Genomic DNA, 13,438 nt, shown 5'->3' on the forward strand with positions numbered 1-13,438 from the left:
GGTCGCGACCAGGCAAAGGAAAAGCTGTAGTGTGCGCTGTATTGGGGGCAGCACTGACTGCAGCCCAAAAAGATAAACATGTTAAGAAACAATTAGAAGGGGAAATGATCAAATCGTTACAAGATCTGGTAAAAGCTGTCCAGGATCAATTGGTCGAGGAACGTAAAGTTACTGAACAAAAAGCTAAACTCTGGCAAGAGCAAACTGAAGTTCTGAAAAGCCAATTAGCTGATGAGCGTAACACCTCTCAGCGACTTCACACGGCTCTGTTAGATGCCTTGGACCGAGAAAAAATCTCACGGTCCGAAAAAGAGGGGAATGAACAAGAAACCTGCAACCGGACAGATTTCGGCTCTGTTCCAGATAGTGAACAGGGAGTTACGAGTCTGGCAAAAGCAGCAGCCAGACCCTTGTATCCAACAAAGGATTTAGAGATAAGCCGAGAAATTTTTTACCCTGAAAATGAGGGGGCAAATTTAAGACCATTAATTAAAACGGAGACCACGGAGGGTCAGGGTGGAAGAGCTCCGCAGGTCACCATTCGAACTACACCATAACCATCGACTGAGCTTGCAAAAATTCAGGAGAAATATACCAGACGAGCTCAGGAAACTGAGACTGAATACGTGTGGAGGGTATCTTTGACTGGTGGCGACCGAATTTTGTTATCAGAAGATGAGGCCCAGGGGTACTGGGGGCCAGGGGTTTTCTTAGTTACTCACGACCAGAGAGAGCTGTGGTCGTTAACTCAACGAGCTGCTTATTGGGCTGGGGGTCTGGACCCCTTGGAAAGGGGGGATCCAGTATGTATTGAGACCCCAACCGTAAATCATTTGACTGAAAGTCTGCAGAAGGCTGCTTGTCTCCAATTAATGCATGACAGGCGTTTGGTTCCGCAGCAGCCTTCCCCGATGCTATTAATTGCTAATCCTGATCAAATGACTCCCCTGATTCGGGGCTTGCCGGACTCTTTGAAATCACATGCAGTGCAATTACAAGATCGTTTGCGGAATGCATTAGCCCCGCGAGGGGGGAGACGGGCGGGGGGAGAATCCATGACCTGGGGAGAGATAGCTCAGGACTTAATAAATTATGGCCGGAGAATGGGCCTTACCAGGGGAACGGGTAAACCTAAGCCCTCGGTACGCAGAGTGGAACAGCAGGAAAATCTGCCTCCTTCCCCTCCGCAAGTTTTAAGAACAAAGAGAAACCTCTTGTGGACTGAGGGAATTGGACAGGGGATTCCCCGAGAGTTAATGGATGGTATGCCTACTACAGTTTTAGAAAAGATCATTTGAGCCTGGAAAGACAAAAGGAAGCAGGGGATGGAGGCTCTCCCTGGTCTTTCTTTTGCCGTTGATGTACTTATAGAAACATTTCTTGTTATCCTTGATTGCTGAAGCCAGATTAACTTCTAGCTGGGCTTTAGACCTCCTGATTTCTGCCCTGCATAGCCTCACAGCATCTTTGTAATCACTGTGAGTGGCTAGCCCCTTCTTCCAAAGGCCGTAAACTCTCCTTTTCTCCCAGAGTTGCAGCCAAAGCTCCCTGTTCAGCCAGGGTGGCCGCCTTTGCTGCCGGCTTCTCTCACAGCACCTGGGGACAGCCTGCTCCTGTGCCATTAACACTTCCTTCTTAAAGAGTGTCCATCCTTCCTGGACCCCTATACCCTTCAGGACCGTCTCCCAAGGGTTTCTGTCAAGCAGGTGCCTAAACAAGACAAAGTCAGCCTTTTGGAAGTCCAGGATGGCAGTTCTGCTGCCCCCTCTCCTGGCTTCTCTAAAAATGGAGAACTCTATTATTTCATGATCGCTGTGCCCTAGTCGGCCTATTGGTTGCATAATTGGTAGGTACTTGTCCTATGCAGGATCAGTACATGCTTGTCCCATGCAGGTGGTGCAGACATATGGTCAGTAGTATGTTAATCTGCATTCTTCTAAACTGATGCCCTATGCAGGTGGGAGGTTTATACTGGATTCTGGTCGACTGCAGTTCTGGCTGTGGTTATATGCCTGGTTTCATTGAAGGATAAATCTTCTATTGCTTTGTCGTCGGCATGTTGTGGTCTCAGCTGGCAAAAGCTGGCTTAGGTTAGGTCTTTGGGTCATATAGACCCCAAGGTTAAAGCTCATAATCTCATGTAGGGTTCATTCTTCTAAGCAAGTTGTATTGCAGTTAGCATCTTGTCTTTCATATGTGCCACAGGCTGAAGCCATGGAGAAATCAGCTTTCAGGAGCAGTGCCTGTGAGCTGGTGTTAAAGAAGAAGTCTGGACAACCAGTTTCCAAAACTAATTCAGTGGCAAATTCACAGTAAATAGCTGTGGCTAATCATGCCCTAATCAGAATTTCATGCAGCTGCAGATGTACTGAATAGCACTGAGCATAAATATTTGCAGTGGTTTCAGGAAGGATCAATCCACAAACGATCCAAACTTGTATTCCTTATAAACCATTGGCAAGAGATGTAAAACCTCCAGCCCTTCTAATCTCAACCCTTCTGTGATTCTGTATTTGGGAAGAAATATACCTCCTCTGACCTTATTCAGAGACATCTCTTGGAGCCATCTCTCTTTCTCCATGCCCAAAGCTGTTTTGTCTTTAATACTTTGCTCTCATCTTTAGTTAGGGCTGTGACTACTCGTAGCACTATTAAACACAAAAGATCAGTTCATTCCTTAGTCTGTCATAGAGTCCCCTGTTTGTTGGCTGAAGTAATGAAATTCTTACATGTAGTAAACAGTGTAATAACTTTTGAATGTGTCATCTTATTGATTCCCAGATTTCAGAGATTGTTTTGGACACCTAAAATTATGTGAAATGAGGGGCAGAGGACTGTTTCTATCACCCAATTAGTATATCCACTGTTTATAGAGAGACCAAACAGCTGATGGATGACATTCATCAATGGTGTTCAGCGTAACAGTGCTCCTACTTGACTGCCTTCTGATTTCCTTCCACATTCCTGCTGACTGGAAGCTAGCTAATGTTATTCCTGGTTTTGGCCAGGATAGAGTTAAATTTTCTTGAGCTGGGAGGGGGCACATCCGGAGTGCCGAGCCAGGACTGGCCATTGGAGTATTCCATACCATGTGACGTTATGCTCAGTATATAAAGGGGGCAGGTTCTCTCTCAGCTTCCGATCTGTGACAGCGGGATCTTCGTTCTGTTGGGATCACTGGTCGGGGGTGGGCTGGGTATCGGTCGACAGGTGGTGAGCAATCACATTGTGCACTACCCGTTTGTACTTTCTTTTGTTATTGTTGTTTTGTTACCATCACTAAACTTTTTTATTTCAGCCCATGAGTTTTTTCCTTGTGTCTCCTTCCCCACTGTCTGGGTGGGGGAGGGGCGAGCGACCAGCTGTGTGGTGTTTGGCTGCCAGACGAGCTCAAACCATGACAAATTTACAAGAAGGGAGTGAGGGAAGACCCAGGAAACTACAGACCTATTAGTCTAACCTTAGTATCTGGAAAAATTATGGAGATGTTCATACTGGTGCTATTGAAAGGCATTTAAAAAACAATGCAGTCATCAGGCACAGTCAACATGGGTTCAAGAAGGGAAAGTTCTGTTTAACTAACTAATTTAATATCCTTCTGTGATAAGGTCACCCACCCAGTAGATGAAGGGAAGGTGGTGGATGTAGTTTTTCTGGATTTTAGTAAGGCTTTTGATACTGTTGATATAGGAATATTAAGAAAATTAAATATATAACTATAGAATAGTTGACCATAGTAAACTTGAATTGTTCGTTTAAACTAAAAATCCTTTTGAGCTGTAAGAGCAAGGCATTTCTGAACTGTGAGAATAAAGAACACAAGCATACATAAATAAAGATAGAGGCCCCAAGGACAGAGTATGTAGCATTAGGGTGACAAGAGATATACGGGCATTTTATGACTCAGTGAAGTGAGACTGGGGCCTCTGACACCCGGAGATGGAGGACATCTGTGTACCCGGAGATGGAGGACATCTGTACCCCCGGAGATGGAGGACATCTGTGATCTGTAATCCAAGAGGATGACTCCCCATTCAAGGATGTGCACCGCATATCAAACACGGGGACCAATTACCAAAGGATGCGCATCACACATCAAACATGGGAACCAGGAGGGATGGCTCCACTCAAGGATGCACATTGCATCACATTTCCGATAAGATGGAGGAAAGCATGAGAATCTTGATACATTTATGGCCTAAACGGATGACTTCTATCTCAAGGATACGCATCACGTTTCAGATAAGGCGGAAGGAACTGTTGATACAGAAACTTTAGGACTAATTACACTTTGTTATGAATATGTATGTTTGTATTGTAAGACCTTATGAATATGTATAAGTTACCTGCATTTAAGTCGTGGGTTCACTGGCCTAGGTGTGCACGTTTGGTGGAGAGATCCCCCGTGCACCCAGCGCTGTAATAAAGAATGCCTGCTTTCTAACACTCTGACTTTTGAGTTTTAGAGAGTTCTTCTCCGACTGGCTCTTACGGTATCACTGTCACTCACAGCATCATTCTGGACAAGTTGTCCAACTGTGGAATGAGTGTGAAGAACTGGCTGAAGGGCAGGGCTCAAAGGGCTGTAGTGAATGGGGCTATATCTGACTGGAGATCAACCGGTCACCAGCGGTGTTCCTCAGGGTTCAATTCTAGGGCCAGTCCTGTTCAATACATTTATCAACAATCTGGATGCAGGAGTTGAATGCACCATTAGCAAATTTGCTGATGATACCAAACTGGGAGGTGCTGTTGACTCTCTAAAGGGACAAGAGGCCTTGCAGAGGGATGTAGACAGAACGGAACATTGGGCAATCATCAATGGCATGAAATTTAACAAGAAAAAATGCTGGATTCTGCACCTGGGATGGAGTAACGCTGGACACAAGTATAGATTGGGAGAGGAGTGGCTGGAGAGCAGCCCTGCAGAAACGGATCTGGGGGTGTGATCAACAGCAGGCTCAACATGAGTCAGCAGTGTGTCCTTGCAGCCAAGAGGGTGAACAGCATCCTGGGGTGCATCAAACACAGTATAACCAGCCAGTCAAAAGAGGTGATTATCCCACAGTGTTGGTGCAGCCTCACTTTGAGTACTGTGTGCAGTTGTGGGCTCCACAATTTAAGAAGGATGTGAAGGTCCTTGAATGTGTCCAGAGGAGGGCAACAAAGCTGGTGAAAGGGCTGGAAGGCATGTCCTGTGAGGAGCGGCTGAGGACTCTGGGGTTCTCTAGTTTGGAGAAAGGAGGTGTGGTGGTGCAATTCTTACACACACCCACCACCCCACCCCCCCCCCCCCCGCCCCGCCCCTCTTTGTTGGGCTGATTGCTGCTATGTGGGATTCCACCCACATCCCCCGAGCTATACACCAATCTGTGGAGATAAGGACTGATAACATTAACGAGCCTGGCTCCTGCCCTTCCTGATTGCTCGGAAATGGCTATAACCGCCCATCATCTCCTAAGGGCCTGGCACACCTGTGCCTGGGATGTGGTCAAATGGGAACAATAACAGAGTTGCACATTCATCAAATTCTTGTGTAACTGCTGGAAGGCACCAGATGGTATCTGACAAAAGTCAATTATCTTGGACCCTATAAACTGCGACCACCAGGGAGACCCTTTGAGCTCTCCTGGATCGCAGCGGGCCTGTGACCAGCACCTCCCCTGAGCTGGGACACCTCTCAGGTAGCAAACCCTTAAGGTGTCGTCTGCTCCAGATGGAAGGCCAGGGTGAAGTCCACCCGCTCGAGTCTCAATTATTGCCCGTTGAGGAATGCCAAGGCATTGTGAGTATTTGCTCTAAACTCGAGAGGGAAATTTTCTTTGAGCTAGCTTCTCTTTCACCCGTTCTTTCTCTGTTTATTGGTGTGTGTGTGGGTGGGTACGTACCCTTGTTTCTGTGTGTGTTTGTCCGTTTTGTGTTCATTCTACTGAATCCAAACACCTTTGTTTCTGTGTATGTGTATGTCCGTTTTGTGTATGCGCATATATATATATAAATTAAGGTACCGTTAAGTAAGTTAGTGTGACTCTTGTCATTTTAGAATCTGTGAATAAGTCGCTTTTCTTTCTTTCAGTATTTCTGAATTATTTGTAATAATAAATTGCTGTTAGACATTAATAAACCTAGATTTCTTACTAAATCATTACCATGTCAATACTTTCATCTGTGACAAATTGGCGTAGTTGGCAGTGACTTGCAGAAACACGACTCCACAACCTATAAGGTGATAAAGTAGGTATGTTTATTCAGCGCTGAGACGCACGGGGGATCGCTCCACCACAAACGTGCGCCCCTCTCGTGGCACCTTGTCTTGGCTTTATGCTACAAAGCATCACATATTCATAATACGCCTATACATATGCATGACCTATCCCCGCTTCGTATTATAATGAGCCTGAAAGTCTTTTTCATATGTTCTGCCCCGGTCTCCTCCTAGTCGCGTCTGGGCAGTGTGTCCCGGTGGTCATGGGCTGGGGTCGCAGAGATGACGTAGCTCCTGTTCCTCACTGTTGAACTTTTTACCTCCGTTCCTTGTGCAGTCTCTGTAGCCTCCTGGACTCAGGCCCGACCATAGGGTTGGTTTTGACCAGTTTTTAGGGCTGTCTTCCTATTCCATCAGGAAGCGTTCCCTCACAGTTTCCATTAATCAAGGTTTCCATATTGTTCTGCTCTCTGGCCCATCGACTGTGATCTATTATCCTATTCAATCTTAGTTATCTTTTAACTAATGGGCCTCTAGCCCCTAGCCTGATCTCTAAGTCTTCCATCTTTATCTCTAAACTAAGTTATACCTTCATTTCTTGAGTGCCTAATTTCTATATCCTATTTTAATTTCCTAGCTCCTCATCTCAATTTCCCCCCTTTTCTAAGATATCAGTAAATTCTTTTATTACCTTTAATAAATTGATTCCTGATCTAACACTTTAGAAAAGTACTTGTTTGATTCCAGCCTATGCCTAAGCTGATTCTTTTTCCATGTGACATAAGCATCTCCAGTGTTCTGGCAGCACCAAAAAAACATTTGATTAAAATACAAGTTAATAGTCCTAAAATCAACAGTGTCACTACCAGAACAAAAAGTTGTTTTAACCATGCAAAATTAGGTAGCCATGAAGTCAATTTTTCCCAAAGATTTGTGAAACCTCAGGACGTATCATCTTGTGCTATTAAATGAAATAGTTTTGAAGCTTCCCAAATCCTATGCACATCTGTCTTAATTTGGGCCTCACGATTTACAAAGGCACAGCAGCTTTGATTAATTACTGTACAGACCCCTCCTTCTTTAGCCATTAATAGATCCAAAGCCATGCGATTTTGTCTAGTTACTTCTGCCAATGAATTAATCTCCTTTTGTAAATTGACAATGGCGTCAGCAGTAGCGTTAGCCAAGATTTCAACAGTGGCAGAGATATTTACTATGGCTTTTTCTAATTCGCTTACTCCTAGCATAGGGATGAGCCATCTTACAAAGCTATGAAATCCGGTTCCTCTAATTACTAGGGGGTTCTCAACCTCTCTTTTCTGTTTAACCTGGTACCACAGGGTCTGTGAGACACCTTGCAGATTCCTAGTGGGGTATGAGATAGGCAATAATATACCTGTTGTACATTCTCCCCACCAATTTTGAGGTAAACACTTCCTGGCCTTTCCGTTTGCACATAAGTACCACCAGCCTGGCGGTAAACTGCACCTTTTCTCACTGGGACCGTGCTTCCACTCAGTGGTATCATGGCATTCGCCTGGGAATTTCCCCCATCCCGTGTAGCTGGTCTTCCTTATTGACCCTCTGGGGTACGTATTATTGCAAGTTTGATAAGCCCCCTTTTTTTGTGCTTAAGAACTGGACCGAATTACTTCCCCTGTTTCGCATCATTATCGGCTGTCGGAGTGGCCATGTGCTTTTTGCCCACATTTGTTCAATGGCTTTGGATTCATTATACAAGGCATCATTTCGGTCAACTTGATCTAATATCCATTGATATTCTAACTCAATTTTTAAATCTAGTCCATAAAGACAATACCTGTCATAATTGCCATCGGGTGGTCTCCATACTCCCGTCAGATCATGAGGGGTGGGTCCCCCTACCCAACCTGTCGTATTTGTAAACCGTGGGATGTTAAATTTGGGAATACCTAGAAAAGGAAATTGACCTGATTTTGGTAATTCTGTGCATACCCAACAATCTGACAAATTATTTCCTTGAGCCATCCCGTGAAGAAGGCCTACAAAGAAATTCTGATTCCATGCTACCACAATGGTATAGACGTTGACCAAAATTATCGTGAAAAATACAATTTTCCTGGCCAAATTTGTGTCACCTTCCATGGAGATCTATGGGCCTTCTTCACTCTGGTATGATGGATCCAGGCACTCTGCTCCTTGATCTTAATTGCCATAAAGGAGGTGAGGAGTACTTGGAATGGTCCTTCCCATTGCAGTTCCAGAGTCTTTTCTGCAAGGGACTTAACATACACATAATCCCCAGGCTGTATATTATGCACAGGTCCATCTAACCCTCTACTGCGGGTTCCAAACACATGTTTTCCAATTTTATTGAGCTGTTTACCCAATGCTACCAGATATGAAGTTATAGTCTCATCCCCTGCCTGCGTGGATATGCCCTTTTGTATGCTATAGGGTCGTCCGTACAGAATTTCAAAAGGACTTAACCCCTCTCTTGCCCTTGGCTTAGTTCATATGCGTAGAAGGGCCACAGGAAGAGACTGAGGCCAAGCCAAATTAGTCTCCTGTCCAAGTTTCACAATCTGCTGTTTGATTAAATGATTCATCTTTTCTACTTGGCCACTTGACTGGGGATGATATGGGGTATGAAGCTGCCAATCTATACCTAAATGGCGGCTGATTTGTTGCACCACCTTTGAAATGAAATGTGGCCCTCTGTCAGAGGGTATTGTTGCTGGAACCCCAAAGCGTGGTATTATTTCTTGTATTAATATTCTGGTCACCTCCCGAGCTTTGGCGGTTCTGGTAGCAAACGCTTCCGGCCAGCCTGAAAAGGTATCTGTTAATACCAATAGGTATCGATACCCCCTTTTCTTGGAAGTTCTGAAAAATCAATCTGCCATTGTTGCCCAGGCCCATTGCCTTTCCCAATTCAGCCCATTTCCAATCTGGGGGTATCTTTAAGATTAGTCTGGAGGCAAAGATCACACTGCTGAGTCACTTGTCTTACTGTAGTATATAAATTTCTAGCTCTAATATATTTAATTAAGTGTTTATATAGGGCCTCTGCTCCCCAATGTCATTTGTTATGTTCCTCCCTTACTAGGGACCATGTTAAAGAAGAGGGAATGATTATCTTTCCTTGCGAGGTGAGGGCCCAACCTTCCTCATTATATGATCCTTCCAGATCTGTGATAAGTTTTTGATCTTCTTTAGTATAATTAGGCTTACTCTCTAGGGAAATTTGCCCATCAGGGATTAAAGTTCCTTCTACTTTTACCTCTCCTTTGGCTGCTCGTTTTGCCTCTCTGTCCGCCAGCTCATTTCCCTTTTCCAAATCCGAGTTCACCTTTTGGTGTGCCTTGATGTGCATGATTGCCACTTTTTTAGGAAGCTGGACTGCTTCCAACAGTCTCAGTATTTCCTCTGCATGTCCGATGTTTTTACCCCGTGAGTTCAATAGTCCTCTCTCTTTCCAAATTGCTCCATGCACGTGTACAACTCCAAAGGTGTATTTTGAGTCCGTATAGATATTCACAGCCTTGCCTTGGGCCAACTCCAAAGCACGGGTCAGGGCAATTATTTCTGCCTTTTGCGCAGAGGTATTCATGGGCAAATGCCCTGATTCTATTATTTCCTGGCTGGTAGTAACGGCATACCCAGCATGTCTTTTACCACTTAGGACATAGCTGCTTCCATCCATGAACCAGTTCTCTGTGTTCTCCATAGGGCTGTCTCTCAAGTCCGTGCGGCTTGAATACATCGCTTCAATGGTCTCTAGACAGTCATGTTGTACTGGTTCTCCTGTGTTCCCACTGAGGAAAGAGGCTGGATTCACAATGTTAGTAACCACAATCTCTACACCATCTTGTTCTACCATTGCAGCCTGATATTTCAAGAATCTTTGCGGGGAAAGCCAATGTCCACCTTTCGCCTCCAGCACTGCAGACACTGTATGGGATACTAACACAGTCATTTTCTGGCCCAAGGTGAATTTTCGGGCTTCCTGGATGTTTAATACCACAGCCGCGACTGCTCGCAAGCATCCAGGCCAACCCTTGGCAGTTGTATCCAACTGTTTGGAAAAGTAGGCAACTGCTTGACGATAGGGGCCCAGGTCTTGTGCTAATATCCCCAGGGCAATCCCCTGCTTCTCGTGAGAGAAAAGGAAAAATGGTTTACTTACATCTGGGAGTCCCAAGGCCGGAGCCAACATCAGAGCCTTTTTCAGTAGCTCAAAGGCCTGTATAGTTTCTTTATTCCACTGAAGGTGTTTTTGTTCAGTGGTCATCAATGCATATAACGGTTTGACAAGCAGTCCATAATTATAAATCCATAGTCGGCACCACCCAGTCATTCCCAGGAAAGTCCGTAACTCTTTCACTGTTTGTGGCCTCGGGGTCTGACATATTGCTTCTTTTCGAGTTTGTCCTAAAGTTCTTTTTCCAGCACTAATTTCATAACCCAAATAAATCACTTCGCGCTGCATTGCTTGGGCCTTTTTCTTAGACACTCGGTATCCCTGAAGCCCCAAAAAATTTAGCAGGCTTACCATCCAAGTCATGTAAGCGTCTTTTGCCTTGGTGGCAATCAAGATATCATCCACGTATTGTAACAGTTTCCCTTCCTCAGGCGGGGTTGGGGCTTCCCACGACTCGAGGTCTTTTGCGAGTTGATTGCCAAATATAGTAGGGCTGTTTTTAAACCCCTGTGGTAACACTGTCCAAGTCAGCTGGGTTTTATGTCCGCTTTTAGGATTTTCCCATTCGAATGCAAATATTTTCTGGCTGGCTTCGTGGAGAGGGAGGCAAAAGAAAGCATCCTTGAGGTCTAAAACAGTAAACCAGGTTAGTTCAGGTGTCAATACAGTTAGTAAAGTGTATGGATTTGCCACCACCGGGTAGAGATCTTCAGTTATCTTATTCACTTCCTGCAGGTCCTGAACCACCCGATATGACCCGTCAGGTTTACAGACAGGTAATATGGGAGTATTAAAATTAGACTCACATTCTTTCAGTAATCCCAGTTGTAGGAACTTCTCTATAACTGGCTGAATCCCTTCCTGATCCTCTCTCTTCAGAGGATATTGTTTGATTCTTACCGGCTGTTGTCCTTCTTTAAGTCTGACCTCAACAGGTGGGGCATTCTTTGCTTTCCCGGGCACATCAGTGGCCCATACTCCGGGATATACCTGGTCAATAATTTCTTTGCTGATTCTTCCTTCTGTGGGAACACTAGTTAGGGATAAGCTCATTATTTGTATAAACTCTTGGTCATTTACCTCCAGAGTAATCTCTCCTTCTTTAAATTTAATTATTGCACCCAATTGTTCTAATAAATCTCTCCCCAGAAGTGCCTTCGGGGAGTTAGGCATATATAAAAATTTGTGTATGCCCCATTGTTTTCCTAATTCATACCTTAGGGGTTTGCAAAAATATGCCTTTTCACTTTGGCCAGTCGCCCCCTTTACTATAATATAGTCATCTTCTAGGGGCATTAGGTCTTGGTTTAAAACTGAGTATGTCGCTCCAGCGTCCACTAAAAATTCTACCTTCTTTTGTTCTTTCCCTAGCTTTATTGTAACCAGCAGATCCGCTAGGGTAGATTCCTCAGGTCCCTGTCAGTCCTCTTTCATATGGGCCACTGCCCTTCCTTTTTGATTACTTTGTCCCCTTTCCTTAACTTTCCATTTTTCCGGACACTCATTTTTCCAGTGCCCAAACCGTTTGCATATTGCACATTGATTTTTTCTTAATTGAGGCAGTCCTCGCCTAGGTTTCCTTTCTTCTTCTTCCCTAACAACTGCCACTACCCTTCTCTGTCCTCGCTTATAATCCTCTTCTCTATTTCTGAACACTCTCCACGCTTCATCCAGTAATACTTCCAGGTTTCCACTTTCTGTGGAACGCAGCTTCTGAAGCTTGCGTCTAATGTCCCCTGTAGATTGTCCTAAAACCAGAGAAACTAATTGTTGTATTCCTACCTCTGACCCCGGATCCAATGGTGTGTTGCGACGCATTACGTCCCTCAGTCGATCCAGGAATTCTGATGGTGACTCAGAAGGACCTTGTTTAATTTCATATAATATTGACCAATTTATTGCTTTGGGAATAGCCCTCTCCATTCCTTTTACAATCCACTCCTGGTATGCCTGCAATCTTTCCATATGTGCAGACCTGTTTGCCTCCCATTTTGGATCTTGGAGGGGGAGATATTCTTTAACGTCTGTTCCCGTAGTTTTATAATAATCCTCTGCCAAATTCCCTGCAGTTTTTAAAACTAGTTGCTTTTCCGTCTCAGTCAAATGATCTAACAATAGCTGTATATCATTCCAATCGGGATTATGTTGTTTTACAATAAACTGAAAATATCTGGTCACGCTTGTCGGATCGTTACGGTAATCCCTGGCAACCTTTTTCCATGCCTCTAAATCGGTAGTAGAGAAAGGTACCTTAATTAACATTGTCCCTCTGTCAGGTCCTACTGTCTCTCAGAGAGGTGCCTGCAAGACCGTTGGAGCAGACTTTTTCCTGGTGTGGGAGGATACTGGAATACCCGGGGGAGTGGAGGGTCCATCCGAGTCCTCATCCTGTTCCTGTGGTCGAGGGGGAGGCTTAAACAAATCGGTTAGATCCTGCTCTGGTGCCTGATGAATCTTATCTGCTCTAGTGCATCTTTGCCCAATACTGCATGCTGAGCAACACCGTTTCAGTTTGCCTTTAAATTCCTTTTTATTATCTTGTTCAAGGGCGAGTACCAAAGGGTCCTGTGGAGGTACAATCCCGCAGTCCCTTTGCCACTCTGGATGATTTTGGAGAGTGAAAAACATGTCTGCATATGATACCTCATCCCACTTCCCTTCTCTCCTCAAAAGCAACATTAGTTGTAAAAGGGTGTTATAATCGAGAGTCCCATTAAACAGCCACTTGGCTTCATTCTCTAATTTATATAGTGGCCACCATTGATTACAATATTTAACAAGATTTCTTTTGCTTTCTGTGTTTCCTGTCCCAGCAATATCTTTCCAGTGGGCCAATATGCATCCCAGAGGGCTGCTCTTTATAACTCCCCCTTGTGTGTTTCCCATTTTTTAAAATTATTTTCTTTTTAATTTCCACTTAAAGCGTTTCTTACACTGTATCTTAACTCTGTCCCAGTTCTTTTCCCATACGTCCCAAAGCTCTGGAATTAAGCTACTCTTACCACATACAAATTTTATTATTGTTGACTCCTGTCTAGCCCTTTCCCAAT

The 13,438-nt window shown here is 44.5% G+C and overlaps 1 pseudogene; it reads right to left on the bottom strand.

Annotated features, from left to right (window-relative positions):
* Nucleotides 1-4,462: 4,462 nt before the first annotated feature.
* Nucleotides 4,463-12,650, bottom strand: LOC141917600 (endogenous retrovirus group V member 2 Env polyprotein-like; annotated as a pseudogene).
* Nucleotides 12,651-13,438: the final 788 nt, after the last annotated feature.

Source organism: Strix aluco, chromosome W, assembly GCF_031877795.1.
Source record: "Strix aluco isolate bStrAlu1 chromosome W, bStrAlu1.hap1, whole genome shotgun sequence".
NCBI lineage: Eukaryota > Metazoa > Chordata > Aves > Strigiformes > Strigidae > Strix > Strix aluco.